Below are 21,114 nucleotides of genomic sequence, written 5' to 3' on the forward strand. Positions count from 1 at the left end.
ATTGTTTTGCCAGGCCTAAAAATAATGATTTTTAAAAATAAGTGTGTTTAAAATAAGTTTTATTTATAAATACAAAATGTCCTTTTAAAAATTAGCAAAATGAGCACCGCCGTAAGGAACACAAAATTTTAGATGATATAGTCTACTTGTAATTAGTTGCTGTCTGAGCGCTGAGAGGGACCGTGTTAAGAGACATGGCAGGTGTTGTCTGGGGAGGAGGCGGCGCGGCCCTAGAAACCTCAGCGCATTCCACATTGCTGCCGGGGTTGGGCAGGCAGGGCCGAGGCGTGATGAAGTTCTTCTTTTTCTGTGTTTTCTTAGGCCTAAAAAAAGAATTAAACATTTCTCTGATCTTTGATGGGCTCTGGACTACCTGAGCAGTGGGTCTTGCTAGGTACAGTGATTATCTTTAATCATTGAGAACAGGAGGAATTTTACCCCACGTTAGTGTGGCTGGGAAGCAGGGATTATACAGTAAAGCAGTGCGGAACATGCCTCAAGTGAACTTCACCTGTTTTGAAATGTTGATTAGAGACAGTTAAAAGATTTGATTCAGTATTAAGTCATATACAGCAGTTAGTATAAGCAAATGGTTTTTATTCTTTTTATCAAAGTTCTACATGCAAGTGATTAAAAAATAAAACTAAAGGTTTATGATGAAAAATACTAGTTCATTGTCCATGTGGGGCTTTTGTTTTTAGCTCTCCCTGAAACATCTGCCAGTGCCTCTGGGAAGCGCTTGTTGGCACAGGAGGCTGGAGGCTGCTCACCCAGCACTCCCCTCCGGTGGCAGTGCCTGGTTCTTGTGCTCCAGGAAGCACCTCCAGCCTGGGTACGCCCAAGTCAAACCCACAAAACACATTCTCAACCCTCCTGCCACACCTGTCTTTACATTGGATAACAGATCTCTCCCGCTCTGGGCCCCTCACTCGCTTTCATTCCAGGGACTCCTCCTGCGTCTTCTCATTTGATCTCCTTCCAGGCTCCTTGAGTGGCTACCGCACAGTCCCCCCAGAGCTCTCTCTTTGCACTGTGCCCCTTGCCCAGAGGGACCCGGGTCAACCTTGGAAACCTCTGCCTGTGTGCTGAAGACATGTAAGTCTGACCTTGGTCTCCCTTGAGCTCTCGATCTTCATGTCCACCTGCATGGGGTCGTCTCCCCGTGGGCTCTCGCTGTTGGCTCCCTTGCATCATACCAGGCTGCTCATTGCCTTCTCTCTCCAGGCTGTTACTCCTCTCCTGTTACCTGCCTCTGTTAAATGGTATCAGCAGAGTCCTGGGAATCACCCTTGACTCTTCCCCTGCATGAGTCCCCAAATCCAGTTAGTCACTAAGTCCTTGCCGGTTCATTCTAAACCCTTCTCTTAAAATGCATTTCCCTTTTTAATTTTGCAACCTTTCCTGAGCACCAACATCACTGTCCCCACCCTTCAACCATGATGGGATAGATCTGGAAGGTGGAGGAGCATCGTGGGTTAGGAATAGGACCATAGGCCTGAGCAACAGCAAGACCCCATCTCTACAAAGTATAGAAAAATTAGCTAGGTGTGGTGGCACCTGTAATCTCACTCACTCGGGAGGTTGAGGCTGAGGCTGGAGGATCACTTGAGCCCAGGAGTTTGAGGCTGCAGTGAGCAATGATGATGCTGCTGCTGCACTCTAGCCTGGGAGACAAAGTGAGACTTTGTCTCAAAAAGAAAGAAAGAAAGAAGAGAGAAAAAAGAAGAAGTGCAGGCCGGGCGCGGTGGCTCACGCCTGTAATCCTAGCACTCTGGGAGGCCGAGGCGGGCGGATCACTCAAGGTCAGGAGTTCGAGACCAGCCTGAGCAAGAGCGAGACCCCGTCTCTACTAAAAATAGAAAGAAATTATATGGACAACTAAAAATATATACATAGACTAAATAAAAATTAGCCGGGCATAGTGGCGCATGCCTGTAGTCCCAGCTACTCGGGAGGCTGAGGCAGGAGGATCGCTTGAGCCCAGGAGTTTGAGGTTGCTGTGAGCTAGGCTGACGCCACGGCACTCACTCTAGCCTGGGCAACAAAGTGAGACTCTGTCTCAAAAAAAAAAAAAAAAAAGAAGAAGAAGTGCACAGCTGGTCTATTCCTTCTAGGCCACATTAGTCTGTTCATACACATGCACCTGCATCCTAGATGTGTCTGCACACACAAGAACCCCCCGTTCCGCCCTCCACACCTGTTGGGCTGTTTGCCTGCTCACAGCTCACTCTGTGGGACTCTCCAGTAGAGGCATGCAGAATACTTCGGGGGGTAAACGTGGGAGAGGGGAAACCAGTGAGGAGACTGACACAGTCCTCTGTGGACATGTGACAGTGGCTTGCACTAGGGTGTCACTCCCCACTTTCACTCCCAGCTGTAGAGAACCACTAATCTATTTTCTGTCTCTATAGATTTGCCTATTTTGGATATTTCATATAAATAGAATGATACACTATGTAGTCTTTTGTGACTGGCTTGTTTTGCTTACACAATGTTTTCAAGGTTCCTTCATGTTGTAACATATTAATGTATCAGTATTTCATTTTATTGCTGAATAATATTCCATTATATTGATATGCCAAATTTTATTTATCCATTCATCAGCTGATGGCTGTTTCTACTTTTTGGCTATTACAAGTCACACTGCCATGAACATTCATGTATAAGCTTTTATATGGATGTGTGTTTAATTTCTCTTGGGTACATACCTAGGGGTGGAATTGCTGGATATGGTGCTGTAGTTTTAATGTTTGACCCTCTCCAAACTTCATGGTGAAATTGGGAGGTGTTTGGGTAATGAGAACTGATTCCTCATGAATAGATTAGTGCCCTCCCTGGGAGGGAGGGAGTGATTGAGTTCTCACTCTGCTGGTTCCCCTAGAGCTGGTTGTTAAAAAGAGCCTGCCACCTCCCTTCCCTTTCTGTTGCTTCCTCATGCCATGTGAGCTCTGCGTAAGCCCTCTCCCCTTCCCTTTCTACCACGAGTGCAGGCTTCCTCACCCCTCACTGGAAGCATATGCTGGTGTGATGCTTCTTACACAGCCTACAGAACTGTGAGCCAAATAAACCACTTTTCTTTATAAACTACCCAGTCTCAGATATTCCTGCATAGCAGCACAGACTAAGACACATGGCAACTCTGTTTAACACTTCCTGCAACTGCCAGACTGTTCTCCAAAGCGGTGGCAGCATTTCACATCCCGAGCAGCCGTGTGTGTGTGTGTGTGTGTGTGTGTGTGTGTGTGTGAGGGTTACGGTTTCTCACCAACACCGGTCACTCCCTGTCTTACTGATCGCAGCCGTCCTGGTGGGTGGAAGCGGTTTCTCACTGGGGTTTTGATTTGCATTTCACTAGTGGCTAGTGATACTGAGCATATTTTCATGTCTTTATTAACCACTTATATTTCTTATTTTTAAGAAGTGTCTATTCAAATCTTTTGCCCATTTTTGAGTTACTTATACTTTTATTATTGTAGGAATTCTTTATACATTCTAGATACCAGTCTCTTATCAAATATATCATTTGAAAATATTTTCTCCCTTTCTTTGGGTTGCATTTTCACTTTCTTTGTTATGTCATTTACTCCCCAAAATTTTTAATTTTGATGTAGTCCAATTTCTTTTTCCTTTATTTCTTGTCCTTTTGGTATCATATCTAAGAAACTATTGACTAATACAAAGTCCTGGAGATTTCCTCCTATATTTTCTTCTAAGAGTTTTCCAGTTTCAGCTCTTAAATTTAGATCCATAATCCATTTTGAGTTAATTTCTTTGTATGGTGTAAGGAAGGTGTCCAACTTCGACTGTGTAGCCAGTTGTCTGAGCGCCATTTGTGCAAAAGACTGTTCCTTCCTCCATAGAATTTTTTTGGTAAAATTTTCAATTTTTGAAGGTCACACTGGGTCAAATATAGACAATTTCATAGGTGCAATTTAGTTTTATTACAGTATTAATGTGAATGAAGTAAGATGCATTTTCTGATTTTGCCACCAGATGGCAGCAGTACCCCAGATTTTATCCCTCTTCAGGCTAAGCTGTTTCTAGAAGCGGGACCAGGTTTTAATCACCTGTCAAGTATCCTCCACAAGAGTCTTTTGCTGTCTTTCTCTGACCTCCCGATAACCCCGCATGTTACTCCAGCGTTGTAAGTCTCTGTCCTCTAGTTTTTTAGCTAGCTTGAGCCTGGATTTTCTGTTGCTGGTAGAGGGGGAAGTCATGTTTCGGGCTCCTCTAATACATTTGAAATAGAAGTTGATTTATACACACTCAGTTATAAAAGTACTACACGTTCATTATAGAAATGTGGAAAGTATAACAGGGTGTTCTCAACTATCAAAAAGGAATGTGCATGATTGCATAACGTTCTTTGCTCTTTGCTGATTTAATTTTGGCTTAAGGTAGTAAAAATTTGCCATCTTTTTGTTAATCAGGCATACTGATAGTTATGTGCGATTTTGACTAAATAAAAAGAAAATTGTTATTTGCTAAATAATGGAGGGAAAGTAAGGGTGGTGGGTTGGGCGCCGCTGCTGCAATGCGGTGTCTTACTACATAAAGCACGGGCGTGTCTGCTGAGGCCGCTCCCTTCCTCCTCCGTTGCTCTAGGTGAGAAGCTCTTCCAGGCCTCATTCCCTGTCTCCCTGCAGGATCCTCTGTGGCTCCCATGGCCTGTCCGACATGGACTGAGGGGTCCACAGACCCCTCAGGTCTCTGACTCCTCCCCTGCCCCTATACCTGTGGGCCTCTGATCCCCTGCATCAGAGCTGCCTGCTCCCTCCCTTCCCCAAGGCAAGCTGTCCAGAGGCTGTGCCGGGAGGCTAGGGTGACCTGGGAAAGGGGGCAGCCAAGACAGCAGCCTTCCTGTGCAGAGAGCCAGGCAAGGGCCAGCTCTGACCAGGGGCTGCTCCCATCTGTCCATCAGCAGCTTCCCGGGGCCAGCCAGGGGGAGGGGTCCCCGCTTTGATGTGCACAAGAAGGTCAGGGAGGGAGCAGGAGGTGAGGCCCGGGGGAAAGCTGTGGACACAATCTCCCCTCCCATCGCAGGCTGGTCTTCGTCACCCCTTTCATCTCTGTTCTCCAGGGCCAGGTCTTGTCTGGCCCAGCCTCTGGGCTGTGCCAGGTGGACGGCCTGGGGTGCCTCGTCCCGAACCTCCAGCCTGTGTCCTTAGTGGTTCACGGTGACCAGAGCCCTCCACCCGCTTCATTTGTAGTTGGAGTTTGTTTTGTTTTATTTTTGAGATGGGTTGTCGCTCTGTCTCCGAGGCTGGAGTATAGTGGCACAACATAGCTCATTGCAGCCTCGGAGCTCCTGGGCTCAAGTGATCCTCCTGCGTCAGCCTCCCGAGTAGCTGGGACTACAGGTGTGCACCATCATGTCTGGCTAATTTTAAGACTTTTTGTAGAGACAGGGTTTTGCTGTGTTGCTTGGGCTGGTCTCAAACTAGTTTCAAGTGATCATCCTACCTCAGCCTCCCAAAGTGCTGGGATTACAGGCGTGAGCCACTGCACCCAGCCTGTAGTTGGTTTTAACGGGCATGTGGTAATCACTTCGTGCATGAAACATCCAATTCTGAGGGTCTGAGACAAAAATTTCCCTCTTGGGATCAGAGGAACCCAGTACTGGGAGGGGCCCCAGAGGTCGTGGAGGAGTGGTGGAGTGCCGCCCACCTGGGTGCCAGGGTCCTTCAGCTCTGCTCTGACAGGCAGCTGCCAAGCCTGGTCTTACACACTCGCAGCTGCAAAGAACTGACCAGCTACTGAGAGTTCCTGCCTTCACTGGTGGGGAAGAGATGAGAGGAGCAGACAGGGAAGACAGAAGGGGCCACGGCTCTCCTGAGCTCCTTGCGGTCCCCCACGTCTCTCACCTGCACACACAGGGGCCGCTCCAGTGCCAGGCCTGAAAGGCGCCGGCTCATCCGGGCCTGGCCGGGGAGTCTGGCCTTTTCCTGTATAAAATTATAGAATTTTCCAGAAGTTTCCCTGGGCTTTTTTTCTGGAGTTATAAACCAGATTTCCGATGTCCCCCTACTTCTCCAGCCTAGGGAAGAAAAGCCCACGAGAGTAAGAAAGCAAGATGGCTTAGAGGGCTTGTGATCCCAGCCAAGACTTGCTCCTGCCTTTCCTTCCCACATGAGACCCAGGAACCAATAGTAACAGTGATTTCAATATTCAACCTTTATTGCCCATGCAGAGCCTCTTAAATGGATGAGCTTATGTAAAGCTCCCAGTGACGGCCTTGTGGGCAACATACCATTCTTTCTAATTTTCATTTTCATTTTATAGCCCGGAGTGGTCAGGTGAGGTCATATCTGTACACAGCAGAAGTAGGTTTTGACCCAAGTTTGTCTAACTTTGGAGCCCTTGCTCTTAACCTGTGTTTCCCCAGTGATCCAGGTGTCTTACAGGCCAACAAAGAGGTCCCGGTTTTCCTCTCCCCGTCCTTCCCAGGTCCCAGCTGTAGATGGACCCCAGCCTGTAAAGCGGGGTGTGTGCTGGGAACAGAAAGCAGCATCTCGTCATGGAAGGACGAGTCAGCTGGGCTCTGTTTTCATTGTGCCGCTGGTCAGCTGTGTTGCAATCTCTCTGGGCCTCTGTGTCCTTGCCTGTGACGTGAGTGGATGAGATAGTCTACGTTCTCAGTCTCTAGATGAGATCGTCTCTGAGACCCTTTCTAGTTCCACGACCATGGATCTGAGTATGCTGAGATTACTTATTTGGGAGAAATAACATATTTGGCCCCTTGCTTGGAACCCACAAATTCAGCATCGCAGAGAAGGGCAGTGTCATAACTCAATATTTGGATTCAACTTAGGAATCCTGACTGCCCTTGGAGGTGAAGCCTCTAGAAGAGACCTGGCTGTGGGGCCCTTACCCTTCTGCCCAGCGCCTGTGCGTGGTAGAAGTGTGCAGTAAAGGTGTTGGCAGGGTGGCTTCTCCCGACGCCTCTCTGCTTGGCTTGTAGATGAGTTTGGGGAGCCGGCTCAGCACGCAGCACAGCAGCCATTGCTGAGGCGGATACTTACCACCACAAAGAGCAGCTTCTGTCGAGCGCTTCAGTGCGCCAGGCACGGCGCCGTGTGCTCTACCTGTGCGACCTCAGGAAGCCCCTGCGCTAGTTCCTTTTAGGGATGAGGAAGTCGAGCTGCGCCAATTGCCTGGCAAGCGAGGAGCAGATGTGCACAGTCGTACCCACCGCGCTGTGGTGCCGCCCAAGTAGAGAGGAGGCAGGGCTCAAGGTTAGGCTCTCTGGGGCCATTAGTGTGTTTTTCCGGAGTCCTGACAGGCATGAGGAACAGCCCTTGCTATGCTATTGGGACTACAGTTTGGGGGGGACATAGGAAAGGAAAAGCAAAGAAACGGGGTCCGATTGTCCCCATTACATGCAAAGACTGCGTTGCAAGCTAGACATGTAGTGGCCTTGACTTGGGAGTTGCCGGTGCCCAGTGCGTGAATGTGGGCGTTCCCCAGGCTGGCTTAGGAGCTTGCCCCGAGGATGGGGGAAGGTGGACGCAGGTGTTCCCCAAACTGGGCTGTCCACCAAAGGTGAAGCTGAAGACCAGGATTCAGGGAGTGAAGGGCCTGGCAGACGCCCCCAGCCAAGGCCCTGGAAGGTGCCCGGGAAGGCACAGCATCGTCAGCAGCTTCTCAGGGCCCAGCGACAGCTCCTGAAGGGCCTTCAATTCTTGAGGAGTGTGGGGTGGTTTGAAGGTGCTGGCATCAAGCCAGGGCTCTTTGGTTCTTTGTTTGGGGGCCAGAAGCCCAGGATCCTGGGGCTCAGGGAACCCCTAGATCCCTAAAATGGGGGTCTGGGGTAGGGGAGGATGGGATTGTCATGTCCAAAGTTCTTTTCTACTCACCCTCCTGAGCACCAGCATCACTCATCCTGGGCTATTTAGCTGCCATCGGCACCTGCTGTTTGGTGCAGAGCGAGGGGAAGGGGAGGTCAGAGTAGGAAGGAGAGCGGAGGGGACACCACGGGCTTTGTTCCCCGGTGCCCACCTCCTGGGGAGGGAGGGGCAGAGGCAGCAGGGGCCCCACACCCTATCTGGCAGGCAGCCCTGTGTCCAAGGCAGGGGATTAAGTTGTCCTCACCTCCCCAACATGAATGAGGCCTAGGGAGCTGTGACAAGAGCTGTCAGTGCCGGTATCCTCTCCCAGCAACCTCTGAAAAGGCCAGGCAGCTCCAGATGCCTGGGAAAGACTGGACGAGAGAGCAGAGTCCAGGGCCACTGTGGGGAGGGCGGCAGATGGGAACACAGACACCTTTGTGTGCACCTGAGTAGTGCTGGTCACACTGCCACCTGTCGGAGGGCCCCTGTCCCTGTGCTGCTTCCCTGGCCCAGATGTGGTGCAGCTCGGGGGCCAGGGCCACACTGGACTGCAGTGTGTGTTGCCCCCAGCACCTGCTCAGGGCCAGGTGCTGAGGTGACCCAGAAAGCTCATCCTGGAGGGGGTGGAGCTTCAAGGTAAAGCAGGTGACACAAATATCTTGGCATTGGTCTCCTGCCTGCCCTCCTGTCTTCCACTACTGGGCCCTGGAGAGGAGCAGAAAACACCTTGGACCTGGCCTTCCCTGGCCCCCAAGTCCTCCTGGGCCATATGGCCTGGAAACCCTAACCAAGGGGCCCTTACTGGGGTTGAGTTTCTGTCTGGCAAGGAAGTCCTGGAGACCAGGGTTCTAGGCCCGGTGACAGCTGTGGCAGCTGCAGGCTGCATCTCTCCCAGGCGTGCTGACTTAGGAGCAGTACATGGGCACTATCTCAGCAGTAAAACACCACGTCTGGAACTGTTCTCTACTTCCTCTAATTGCCTCATTATTTTCTAAAGAAAAGCCCCCATCACCAGCTCTCCACTCCGGCCCCTTCTCTCTGGCCTGCCCTGAAATCAGTCGACTGGGCTCCAGGCCAGGCTTGGGATGCTGTGGAAGGGGCATCTCTTGAAAAGGGTGAAGCTCTGTGTGGACCTGGCGCCTGGAGCTCCGGGTCCTGTGAGTGCCTTGGAGAACTCAGAGTGTCCCTTGGGATTCGGCAAGACGCTGACACGTCCTCCTCTCAGTGCCCAACATGGTCTGAAACTAGGGGAACTCAAACGGAGCAGAAAATACAGTTCCTGCACCCAGGGGCCTGCAGACTAGTTGGAAAGACAAAAAAGTGAGAACCGATCAGGGGGGTGTGGCCAACAATGCTGGCTGCGTCCCATTTGTCACCTGCTGTCCTGTCAGCCTACCCCTGTGGGCTCAGGCTCCCTGCCGGGCGGGGTGGATGCCAAGATGGAGCCACAGCCCTTCCTGCAGCACCTGACAAGCGAGTCCTTGCTCCATCCGCATCACATCATAGGAGAGGCACGCTCGGGGGTTAGGAGACCACTAAGGAAATGCAGGTGCAGGCTGGGGGTGGGGGGGGGGCTGCTTAAGGGAAGTGTAGCAGTGTCCGGGCGGAGAGAAGGGAAGGGCGCCCCAGAAGAAAGAGCACCATGGCCTACAGATGGGTCTGCAAGGAGATTGGTGTTCCTGCAGTGTGGAGTCCGGGCAGGGCCACGGCTGGACAGGCAGGAAGGGCCTGGCAGGCCAGGCTGGGGAGCTTGGACTCTGACCTGCAGGGGAGGGAGCACAAGAGGGCAAAGGTCAGGGAGGGGGAGGGACCAGAGCAGACGGTTGTGGGGGTCAGAGCTGTGGGACGCTGGAGGCCTGAGTCGTCTTGATAATGCTCTCAGCTGGTGGCTAAAGGCCCAGTCTCCAAGCAGCAGGCGCATTACCTCTGTCAGAACACCCAGATATTCCCATTTTCTATCTTCTTGGTTCCGAGGCCCCCACTCAGCCCAGCTGTGTGCCATGCAGGCCTGGAAGGAGCCTGGGAGGGCCTGTTTGGCTGGTAGGTCTCAGGGTCCTTCTTGTTCTCAGGGGCTCCTTGTTCCTGGCACCCACAGACAGCTTCCCCACTTGCCCAAGGCCGGTGCGGGATGGACCGCTCCCAGGCCCAGGGTCTTCTGGCCTGGAAGGGAGGATGGGAGGGCTGGGAGCTGCTTCCAGGGTTCCAGCTGGAAAGATGAGAGGGGAAGGCACACTCCTCAGTCCCGACCCGGCATCGACTGAGGTCAAGAATTCTCCTAATGGAGCCCAGCTCCAAAGTACGACAGGCTGCCCGGCATCCCTGTTGTCTGCCTCTGTCGTGGTTTCTGCCCTGGCCTCTCCACCTGCCTCGGTCTCTGCCTCTCTCTCAGCATTCCTAGGTGTTCGTCCTTCTGTCACCCCACTACTGTTCCCTAGTTAGTGCCTTTGCTTTCTGTTTAGATTTTACTCTTGTCCCCCCTTCTGAGGTTGTTCTCGTCCTCTCCCCTCCTCCTTGCTTTTTCCCTGGCCCTGGGCAGCCATCTCCAGTCTCCTTCCTGTTCATCTCCCTTCTCCCCTCTGGGTGTCAGCTCCGCCCCGGCCCGTCCCCAGCCTCCCTGTCATGGGAGAGCCCATCTAAGGTGAGGCGCAGTAGCAAATCCCTGAGCCCCCACAAGACCTGTGTGGGAGGAGAGGACAGATGGCAGGTGAGGAGTGGCCCGGGCCACCAGGGAAGTGAGGGGCCTTGCCTGGCTCACCTAGTCCCAGCCCGGGGACACCCTTCTCGGAAGCCGCGGCAGGGATGGTGGTCTTTCCTCAGGCATCCCACGGCGGGGGCTCTGAGGGGGCACACTGTGCTGTAGCCACTGATGGTCTCCACCCACTCCCCCACCACTTAAACAAGCCAAGCCAGCTCTGCAAATGGTTTGCGGCCAGTCCCCCAGCCTCCCTTCTAGCAGCTTTGCCTCCCACAGAGAAACTCTAGCCCCAGCGCTCAAGGGTTGGCGTCACACATTGGCACGGGCCCTCTCCTGAGCCCCAAGGCAACGAGACAGTGCCCTTCTGTCGTGGGGGAGTGGGATGAGGGATGGAGGGGTGGGGTGCCCTGGGGTATGACTAAGGTGTGACTTTAGGGTTGGGACCCTGTGGTCGCCTTTAGATTGACAGAAAGACTGAAAAAAGGAAGGGTGAGTGCAGACACGGGTCACCCGCATAAACACTCCGCGCTCCTCTCCCCTGCGAGGGCCTGGCAGCCTGCCCTGGAAGGCTGGTGAGTCCCTTCACTCTCTTGTCCCTCACCCACGTCCCCACTTTGCTTTCTCCCTTGTCCTCCAGGGGGGCAGGTTCCTTCCCCAGGCGAGGCCTCCACTGTGGTGTCTGCACCACCACCTGTTTCGTGTGGCCCACTTCGTTTGAGCATCTTGGTAACCCTCCTTCACAGAGGAGGGAACAGGACCAGAGAGGTGAAAAGCCAGCCCAGGACACAGCAAATCGCTGCCTGCCTTCCTCTCCAGGACTGTCTGAAGGGGTCAGCACTGATTTCCAAGTACAAGGGGAGTGTGGGTGGGTGTGTCCAGGAGCCCACCTGTCTGCCGTGGGACCACTTGTTCTCCCTCCCAGACTCCGAGCTGAGGGCAGGCTGTGGGTGAGGGTAGGGTGGGGTGGAGGGAGACCGGGTTTAATGAGGTGACGGCCACTTGTAAATGAAACAGAAGGCGGAGCAGCCTGTGTGACCTTTGACCCCTGCTGTCCAACTTGTCTTTCATCAGGAGCTTTATGAACAGCCTCCCGGCTCCTAAGGGACCCACCGCAGCCAGGGGGAGGCTGGGCCTGGGTGCTTGGGCCCAGAGTGGGGAGGAGGAGGCCTAGAGGGGGTGCCAGCCAGGGTTCCTCAGAGCCCTCATCTCCGTTGTCCTTCACAGGAGTTTTGGAAAGTAAATGGGTGGCGCTGGATTTGAGAGGCATTGCTTCCTGCTGTGGAGTGCAGGCTTGGAGGCATTGCTTCCTGCTTGGAGTGCAGGCTTGGAGGCATTGCTTCCTGCTTGGAGTGCAGGCTTGGAGGCATTGCTTCCTGCTGTGGAGTGCAGGCTTGGAGGCTCTAGAGAGGCACATTCCCAGGCCCATCCCTGGTGTTTCTGGTTCAATAGGTCTGGGTTGGGGCTTGAATATTTGTAATTTTAAAAAGCTCCCAAGGTGATTCTTAAAATCGGTCAAGTTTAGGAAATGCTGTCTTGGAGCACAAGGTGATGCCAGCTGGCAGCAGTCATCGCTAGCTGGGGGCGCAAACTCCGGTTCTCAGAGGTATCATCGCTCTGTCACTGAGCGACCCGCGCGCTGGACGTCTCCCTGAGGCATCACCCCGCCCTCCCCACAATCCCGCAAGGTGGATGCCTTATCTACGTTTCACAAGTGAGCCGAGGTTCAGTAACTCCCACTCAGACTTGACAGTGGTTCCATCTAACTCCAAAAGTTCTATTGTCAAGCAGATACTATGGCACTGGCTTTATGAACTTTATGTAAAGGTATCCATTGTATAGGAACCGAGAAATCAAGTGTCATTTCATTCTAGTCTGGGGGCCAGCTTTGGGCATCATGATTAAAGACAGCCCTCCCGGGCCAGAGACACCTGTCTGTCTGGTTTAAGATTGCTTCCCCAGCACAGGCCTGGTGCACCATACAGGAAGTGCTTAATAAATGCTTGTCAAATGGGTAGTAAATACTGTTGGAAAGAACAAAATAAAAAGGACCCCAGATACAAGGTCTAAGGCGACCCCATCTTCATTGTACAGGTCTGTATACAACAAAAGAGCTTTTCCTTTCTCTCTTGAGCAGAGGAAGTGGGTTTGGCTGCAAGTGGGTATGGTTCTGGGCACACAAGCCGTGAGAGGTGCAGCTCTGGGACCCTTCCCTCTGCCCTGCCAACCTCCCGTTGCATCCACAGGAGTGGGTTTCAGTGGGCTCTGCCCCTTGAGCCCACTCTTCTGGTCTCAGGAGCTGCCTATGCCCAGAGGCCTGGGCAATGTGTTAGCAACTTTAGCTTAACTATGCTAGTGCTTCATTCATTCAAAAACTTACTTATGAAAAGAATGATTTATCAAGCACCTGCTCTGGCAGGCACCAGCAATATAAAGTGGAAAAGACACAGTGTGTGATCTTAAGGGACAAGAGGCCTGGGCGGTAAAGGAGGGCTGGAGGAGTATACTGTCTAAAGGTCAGGACTTTTCAGCCTGGGAGGGGAAAGCTGAGGGTGGCGGGGGCTACAGAGGAATGTCACCTTTGCCTTAGTCAGTCATACTGTGTGGGGGAGAGGCTCAGGCATCCCTCCGCTGAGGGTGGATAGGATAGGAGATGAGGCCAGGCGCCTCCAGGGAGGCTGCCTGAGCTGTGAGGGCTGCGGCCTCCCTTCCTGCTGAGACACCGGCAGGACAGAAGGAAGCCTGTGGCTGAGGGGTGGATGCGAAGCCTTCCTACAGGCAGGACGATGGCCTCAGGGACCACTGGAGTGCTCTTCACCCCCAGCAGGCTGTAGCCATTCCCTCTTTGGGAAAGGGGTTAATTATTAAATGTACAGTATGGTACAAACCAGGATGCTTTTGAGAATGAAAGGCGGCACTCAGTAATCACACGAGACAACAGTCTTAAACCAAGGCTGTCCTCAGGCAGCCAGAACTGTGGCCCCCTAATTTTTTTGGTCCCTCTAACATTGGAGTTCAGGGCCATAGGAGCCAGGGGTCTCCACTCCCAGTTAACTCCTTGAGCAAGCAGCAACAGCAAGAAGTGGAGCAGCTGCCCTCTGGGGAAGCCTGGCAGGGACTGGTCTGGGAGGGGGAAATTAGGGGAAGGGGCTGGGAAGAGCTGGAGCCTGGAGGCTCCAGCCTGGGGTCAGAGCTGCTGCCTGGGTGAGCTGCAGCTAACCCAACTCCACACAGCTTAGTGAATATTAAATAAACACACGGGGGCCAGGTGCAGTGGCTCACGCCTATAATCCCATCACTTTACTAGGCCTTGGCAGGAGGATAGCCTAAGGGTAGGAGTTAGTGGCTTGGCTGTAGTTAGCTATGATGATGCTGCACTCTAGCCCGGGGGACAGAGCAAGACCCTGTCTCTTAAAGATAAATAAATAAACAAACAAAGAAATACAGAGGAGATGGAATCTAGCCCTGAAGGTGAGGTAGATGGAACCCCAGGGGATGCTCTCCCGACCTTCCAGTCCCAGCCCCAGGTCAGTCCGAGGGCAGGGATTCTTTCCTGTGGCCTGGGTCTTTTGGAGACTCCTAGGAAAGCTACAGGCCTTCTTAGAAAATGCACAAATGCTCTTACAATACTATTTTGCAATTTCAGGGGTTCATGGGCCCCAAGTTGGGAATCTCTAGCCTGGGAAATGAAGTTATCCCTTTCTCTCTCTTTTTAATAGCTTTATTGAGAACTCACAATAACATTCAATTCACCCTTTTAAAGTGTGCAGTTCAGTGGTTTTTAGTATATTCACAGAATGTTGCAACCATTACCACAATCAATTTTAGAACATTTTCAATATCCCCAAAAGAAACCCTACAGCCCTCAGCTATCACCCCCAATTCCCCATTCTCTCCAGCCCTAGGAAACCACTAATCTACTTTTTATCTCCAAAGATTAGCCTATTCTGGATATTTCATCTAGATGGGATCCCACAGTATGTGGCCCTTTTCCACTGGCTTCCTTCACTTAGCGTAATGTTTTCAAGGTTCATCCGTGTTGTGGCATTATCAGTACCTCATTTCTCTTTAATGCTGAATAATATTCCATTGAATGGGTATGCTAGATTTAGTTCATTCATTAGTTGGTGGACATTTGAGTTGTTTCTACTTTTTGGCTTTTACAAATAATGCTGCTTTGAACATTCATGTACAAGTTTTTGTGTGGACACATGTTTTCATGTGTCCGGTATATGTCTCCGGTATATGTCTAGGAGTAGAATTACTGGGTCATTCTCTCCGGTATATGTCTAGGAGTAGAATTACTGGGTCATACAGTGACTCTGTTTTGCTTTTGAGAAATTGCCACATGGTTTTCCAATTTCTCCACATCCTTGCCAACACCTGTTATTATTTGTCTTTTTAAGCTTGTAGACATCCTAGTGGGTGTGAAGTGGTATCTCATTGTGGTTTTGATTGGAATTTTCATGATTGCCAATGATGTTGAGAATCTTTTCATGTGTTTATTGGTCTTTTGTATGTCCTCTTTGAAGAAATGTCTATTCAGATCCTTTGCTCATTTTAAAATTTGATTATTTGTCTTTTTATTATTGAGTTGTGAGATCTTTAGATGCAAGTTCTTTATCAGATATGTGATTTGCAAAAATTTCCCCCCATTCTGTGGGTTGTATTTTCACTTTCTTGATGGTGTTGTTTGAAGCCCAAAAGATTTTTAATTTTGATGATATTCAGTTTATCTGTTTTTGCTTTCATTTCTTGTGCTTTCAGTGTCATATCTTAAAAAAATGTTGTTTAACCTAATATCACAAAGATTTGTGTTTATGTTTTCTTCTAAGAGTTTTATAGTTTTAGTTGTTACATTTAGGTCTTTGATCCATTTTGAGTTAATTTCTGTATATGGTGTGAGATAGGGATCCAACTTTATTTGTTTGCATTGTGAATATCCAATTCTTCTGGCACCATTTGTTGAAAAGTTCTTTTTGTCTTTATACCTTCCTTCCTTCTCTCCTCTTGCCCATATCACCACCTCAATGCATGAAATGTGGATTTATTGATTAGCCATATGACTTGGCCAAGTCACCCTGGTCTCAGAGTCCTAGTCTTCTCATTTCTAAAAATCTGTAAAATGAGTGTTTCCACAACTCCTGTCCCAATAGATAGGCTGTGAGGAGTGCACCAGATGACAGAGGAGGCTGTGGCCAGAATTTTGTGAGCACTTCTTGTTAGGCACAGCACCTTTTGCTTGATGAAATTGCAGGACCTCTGCTTTCTCTGTCATTTCTGCTCCTTAGAATTTGGCGTGTACACCCTTGAAATATGGCCTCTTCCACTTCCAACTCCTTTGCACCCTTCCTTCCTCCATAATAGAACTTTCTTTGCCTTGAGTCATTCAGGAATGAGGGCAGGCAGCTTTTTGCTTTTGTTTCTTTAGTATCTCCAGTGTGTCTGAACTGTTCTACGCTCAGGGACACATTCAGTGGATTGAAACATCTTTTCTATGAGTTAGAAGACCTTCTGTGAGTAAATGGATTACACTTTATTCGGAGGCGAGATGTAAGTAGTACAGGCAGAAACACCTACTCTGTGTAGTGTGGAGGTGAGTCTCAGAGATTCCTTGGGCTAGGATCCCTCGGTTCACCTTGGAGAACTTGGAGGACTTGGAGGAGGAGGGAAGACTCATTCTTTGGAAAGGATCTCCTTTCAAAGTAGAGAGCTGACCCTATCTCCTGGCTTGCTTTGTCCCTTAGTCATCTATCAAAAGTGGAAACGATACCCCTTCAAGATCCTTCCCAAGATGAAAGGCTGGTGATGGTGGTGGTTGTAGCTGAACTTGGCCTCTGCGGTGGTCTCCAGGTCATCATGAGACTTGGGAGCAGAGCTACAGGTAGCCCATGTGGTGTCTCCCTGTGAGTTCCCAAAGTGCAACCCTCCTTGGTCCCCTGTGGCCCTGCTCTGCATTCCCCCCTCAAGCAGGGTCTCTGTGCAGGGCACAGCCTGCACAGCACCAGTGGGTGCCCTACTTAGTGGGCAGTGGGATGCCAGCCTTAAAACTTGCAGGTCAGCTATGCCGAGAGTTTCTCGCCCTGCCCCATAGGGGAGTTTCATATCTCAGCACTATAGCAGATGTCAGTGGGGCTGAGTCCCGACTCAGGAATGGCAGGGTGGGTCTTGCCTGAAAAGGACACTGAATGACCTGGTGAGGGGTGGGCTGCATCGTCCCTTCCTCAGTTTTTGTATCTAGGCTCCTTACATAATTTGCTCCAAATGGTGACTGAAGCCTGCCACTTCTTTTGAGAAAGCACTCCATCAGCACACGGTCACCTGTCACACACCTAGCAGCTGGTTGTGTCTCTTCTGACACTGATTCTCCCTGACTGTCAGTGTGTACAGAGGGGTTCAGCTCATCCAGAGGTGCCGCCCTCTGGTTCTCACCTCTGGCACACACCCATTTTGGTGCAGGCTGCTCCATCTGGCTTACTTGTCCCCACACTGCTTGCCAGGGCAGATTCTGCACCAGGCTCAGTGGGTGGCCTCTTTCTGGTCCTCTCTTGTGGCAGACAGCCTCTAAGATGACTCCCCCAGCCCCCACCTCCTGGTATCCACAGCCTAGTGTAATCCCCCCTCGAGTGTGAGCAGGAACTTGTGGCCTAACAAATAGAATATGAAAAGGTGATGAGGATGTCACTCTTTGCTTCCATTACATCTGGAGGATTGTGACTTTCCTCATACTAGCAGACTCTCTGCTGCCTTCGTGGTTTGCACACTTTGACAAAGCAAGTGGCCATGTAGGGAGGCCCACGTGGCAAGGAACTGAGGTCCCCTCAGTCTGACAGCCCTTAGGGAACAGGGGTTCCTTGTTCCTGCCAATAATTCCTTTGTGGAAGAAAATCCTTCCCCATTTGAGCCTCAGATGAGACCTCGACCTTGGCCAGCAACTTGATTGGAGCCTTGTGAGAAACTCTGAACCAGAGGACCCAATGAGGGTGTGCCTAAATTCCTGGCCCAGAGAAACCATGAGATAATAATAGTAATTTGTTACACAGCAGTGGATAACATTATTCCTTTCTGATGCTGGCTCACTCTATCAGAAAGGATGTCCTTCCCAGATGATGAGCACGTGCCCTCGTGCCAATGGCAGTAATGATGGCTGTCGGTCACCATATGCAGATGTATGCAGCGTGGCCTGCAAGCATCTTTCTGAGGGGTCTGTCCTAGCTGGGCCACCCAGCCATCCTGGACAGTGTGGCAGCCTGGGCAGCCCTCGAGCGGGGCAACACTTAGGAGCTGACAGTTTGGCAGTGGGGATACGGTAAAGGGCAAGAGTAAAACCGCAGCCCTTCGTTCCCTGTGCCCCTGTGCACAGCAGGGACGGTTTCATTCTTTGCTGGCCCTGTAGTCACTGGCAGGTAGATTGGCAGTTAGTAGTCACTTAATAAATGCTTGCTGATTCATTTGATTTAATCATTCCTGGAGTTCAGATCGGGGTTGATGAAGGCATTCCAGACTCCATCGAGTCATCAATTATCTAAATCTCAGGATAGTTTGTGTGGTGTGAAGTGTGGAGGTGACATTTTACATTTAAAGAGAGCTGTGGCGCTGAGGACGTAAAGGGAGGCCCAAGAACCCAGGTGGGCCATGGCCAGACTTGGCATCGGAACTTGCGAGGAAGAAACCTGCCTTCTCTGTCTAAGCCTTTAATCAACCTGCACCTTGACCCGGCGCCCGAGGGAAACACCAGAACAGCTTTGAAGAGGAGACATCTTGCTGATTTTTCTGGGTCCCCCACTCTCCTGGAGGAAGAGATGTCATTGGATTAAAGATCTCAGTTGTTAGGCTATGCGAATCTGGTAATCTTTTACATTTCCTTTCTCAGAAACTAGGATTAGATGGAAGAAACTCCAGAAGCCCCCAAACCCAGCAATTCCATTGCATAGATAAAGAAACCAAGACCCACCCCAGGTCACACGGTCAGTTGGTTGCACAGCGGGGCTAGAACCCAGTGCCCTCGCCATGTCACTCCCACGCCTTTCTGCCACTCGAATGGGTGATTTATGACCCTGGGAGCCAGGGCGTCTTATGGCTTGTGTGCCACAGCAGCCAGGGACTTCCCACACCGGGGTGAAGTGCAGCTGAGAACAGACTGGGAGTGCCTGGGGCAGTGGCCCATCCTTCCGCCCTCCCTCCAGGCTCCAGGAGTGGGGAGTTCAGCAGCACGAGGCATCTTGTTCACATTTTCTCGGCTGGGAGGTCCTGGCAACAGCTCTTCATTTCCTGTAAGGGAATGAGTTTTTAATCTCGGAGCTCACCCTCCCTCTGGATGGGGTGGAGGTTGGGGGCAGGAAAACTGAATCCCCAAAAACAGATCCCCTTTTCTCTGTCCTGGGTCCCTCCAAAGGGCTAGCAGTGTCCAGCAGTTGAGAGCGAGGGGTCCTGTCCATGCAGGCTCTGGGTAGAGAGCCAGGAGGCCAGCAGAGTGGGGACAGAGCAGGACCACCCCTCACAGGCCCCGTCTGCACAGCCCTGGGCACACAATAAAGAGCGCGGGTCTGTCTTCTTCCATTTAGGGCCAGCTGGAGGTGAAAAATCACGTCTGTGCTCCCCCGTCCCCATGCCCCACACTGCCTCTCCTGGGCACCCCTTTGAGCCCCAAGTCTTGAGCCCCAAGTCTGGACCCAGCGCGCTCCTGAGAGCACGGCAGCGCCCTGTGCTGCCCTGTCCCTACCCTGTCAGCGGGTACCTGCTGCCTCGTGTGCGTCCCCCACCAGCCAGACTCTGGCAGGAGACCCCCCTGTGAGAAAGGAGAATGGTGGGGCTGGGCAGAGGGAGAAGCCGACCCCTGTGGTTGCAGCCGAGGCCTCGTCTGGTCCCATGAGGTGCCCAGGAGCTGGGGTGGCCTTTCGGAGCTGTCCCACATGGTGCCAACAAGGCCAGGCCACACCCTGGGAGAAAGCAGGACCTCGGGGAGGCTGTGCCCAGTGAGGGGGGTGCCAGCACCAGCAGCTGACGTCCAGTCCTGGTAGCTGGGAGGTGGGTCTGTCTCCCGAACAGGGAACCGGGGCAGAGGACCGCAGCGTCCGCCACAAACACCTTGAAGACAGAGACATTTTGATTGCCGAGGTAACACGGAGCACACTACCTTACACTTCATAGGTATCCCGTAAATATTTGAATGTGTAAATGAAAGAGAGCATTTTGAGGGCCTTTTCTTCTCTGGGCTAAAAATGCCAGATTCTTCAGTCACTCTGAAGGGAACATGATTTTCAGTGTTTGCCTCATCTTGGCCTCTGTCTACTTCGAGCACAGTCACCTGCCACATGATGACGTTGCGGCCACCGATGGACCTCATGTAGACAGTGATCGTAGAGCTGAAAAGTTCCCACTGCCCAGTGACGTCGCAGCCGTCGTAACGGTGTGCTGCCGTGCGTTAGCGGTACTCGTGTGTTGTGTGGTGCCGTGCAGACAAACATGCCCTGGCGCCAGTCGTATGAAAGTCCAGCACACTCGATTATGTACAGTACATAACACTTGATAATGAAAATAAATAATCACGTTGGTTTACGTATTTATTACACTATGCTTTTTGTCATTATTTTAGAGTGCTCCTTCTACTTACTAAAAAAAAGTTAAGTGTAAAATAGCCTCAGGCAGGTGCTTCAGTAGTTACCCAGAAGAAGGAACTGTTGTCCCAGGAGACGACAGCTCCATGCTTGTCACTGCCCCTGAAGACCTTCCAGTGGGACAAGACGTGGAGGTGGAAGACAGTGGTGCTGATGATCCCGACCTTGTGCAGGCCTAGGCTATTGTGTATGCATCTTAGCTTCTAGCAGAAAAGTTTAAAAAGTAAAAAAATAATAAAAATTTTTAAAAATACAAAAACTTATAGCATAAAGACATAAAAGAAGAAAATATTTTTGCATAGCTGTGCAACGGTGTTTGTGTTTTAAGTATTATTACAAAAGAGTCAAAGAGTTTTAAAAATTTAAAAATTGTTGAAGTAAAAAGTTACAATAAGCTAAGATAATTATTAAAGAAATTTTTTAGTAAGTTTAGGGTAGCCTAAGTGTACAGGGATTGTAAAGTCTACAGTAGTGCACAGTAGTGTCCTGGGCCTTCACACTCACCCGCCTCTCACTCACTGACAGAGCAGCTTCCGGGCCTGCTGTCAGGTTTGTCTGAAATGTCGGTTCTTGGGGCGCTCATGGCTGAGAGTGACCAGACACGTCAAAGTTAGGCAAGCGCAACAGTGAGGTTCATTGAGGAGAGAAAGGTGGGATTAGAGGGCAAGACCAAGACACAGGCTTACAGAGCATGATACAGACAACTGGGCCCACTGTCACAGCAAAGGGAGAGCAAAAGGAAGGGCGCAAAAAAAGGGACTTGGTTGTGGTCTGCGTCTTGTTTTATAGTGCCCAAATAGGGACCTCTCTAGTGGCTCAGACGTCACCATAGAACCACTTTGATTGGACAGTTGGGAGTCACATGACCTGAGTCTTAACTACGCAGACAGATTGTTCTAGGTCAGTTTCCGGACTCTATCGTAACTATGCCACTTGGCCCATGGACTAGAGAGTCCTCTGCATTCTTTTGCAGTTG

Source organism: Eulemur rufifrons, chromosome 6 (assembly GCF_041146395.1).
Source record: "Eulemur rufifrons isolate Redbay chromosome 6, OSU_ERuf_1, whole genome shotgun sequence".
Classification (NCBI taxonomy): domain Eukaryota; kingdom Metazoa; phylum Chordata; class Mammalia; order Primates; family Lemuridae; genus Eulemur; species Eulemur rufifrons.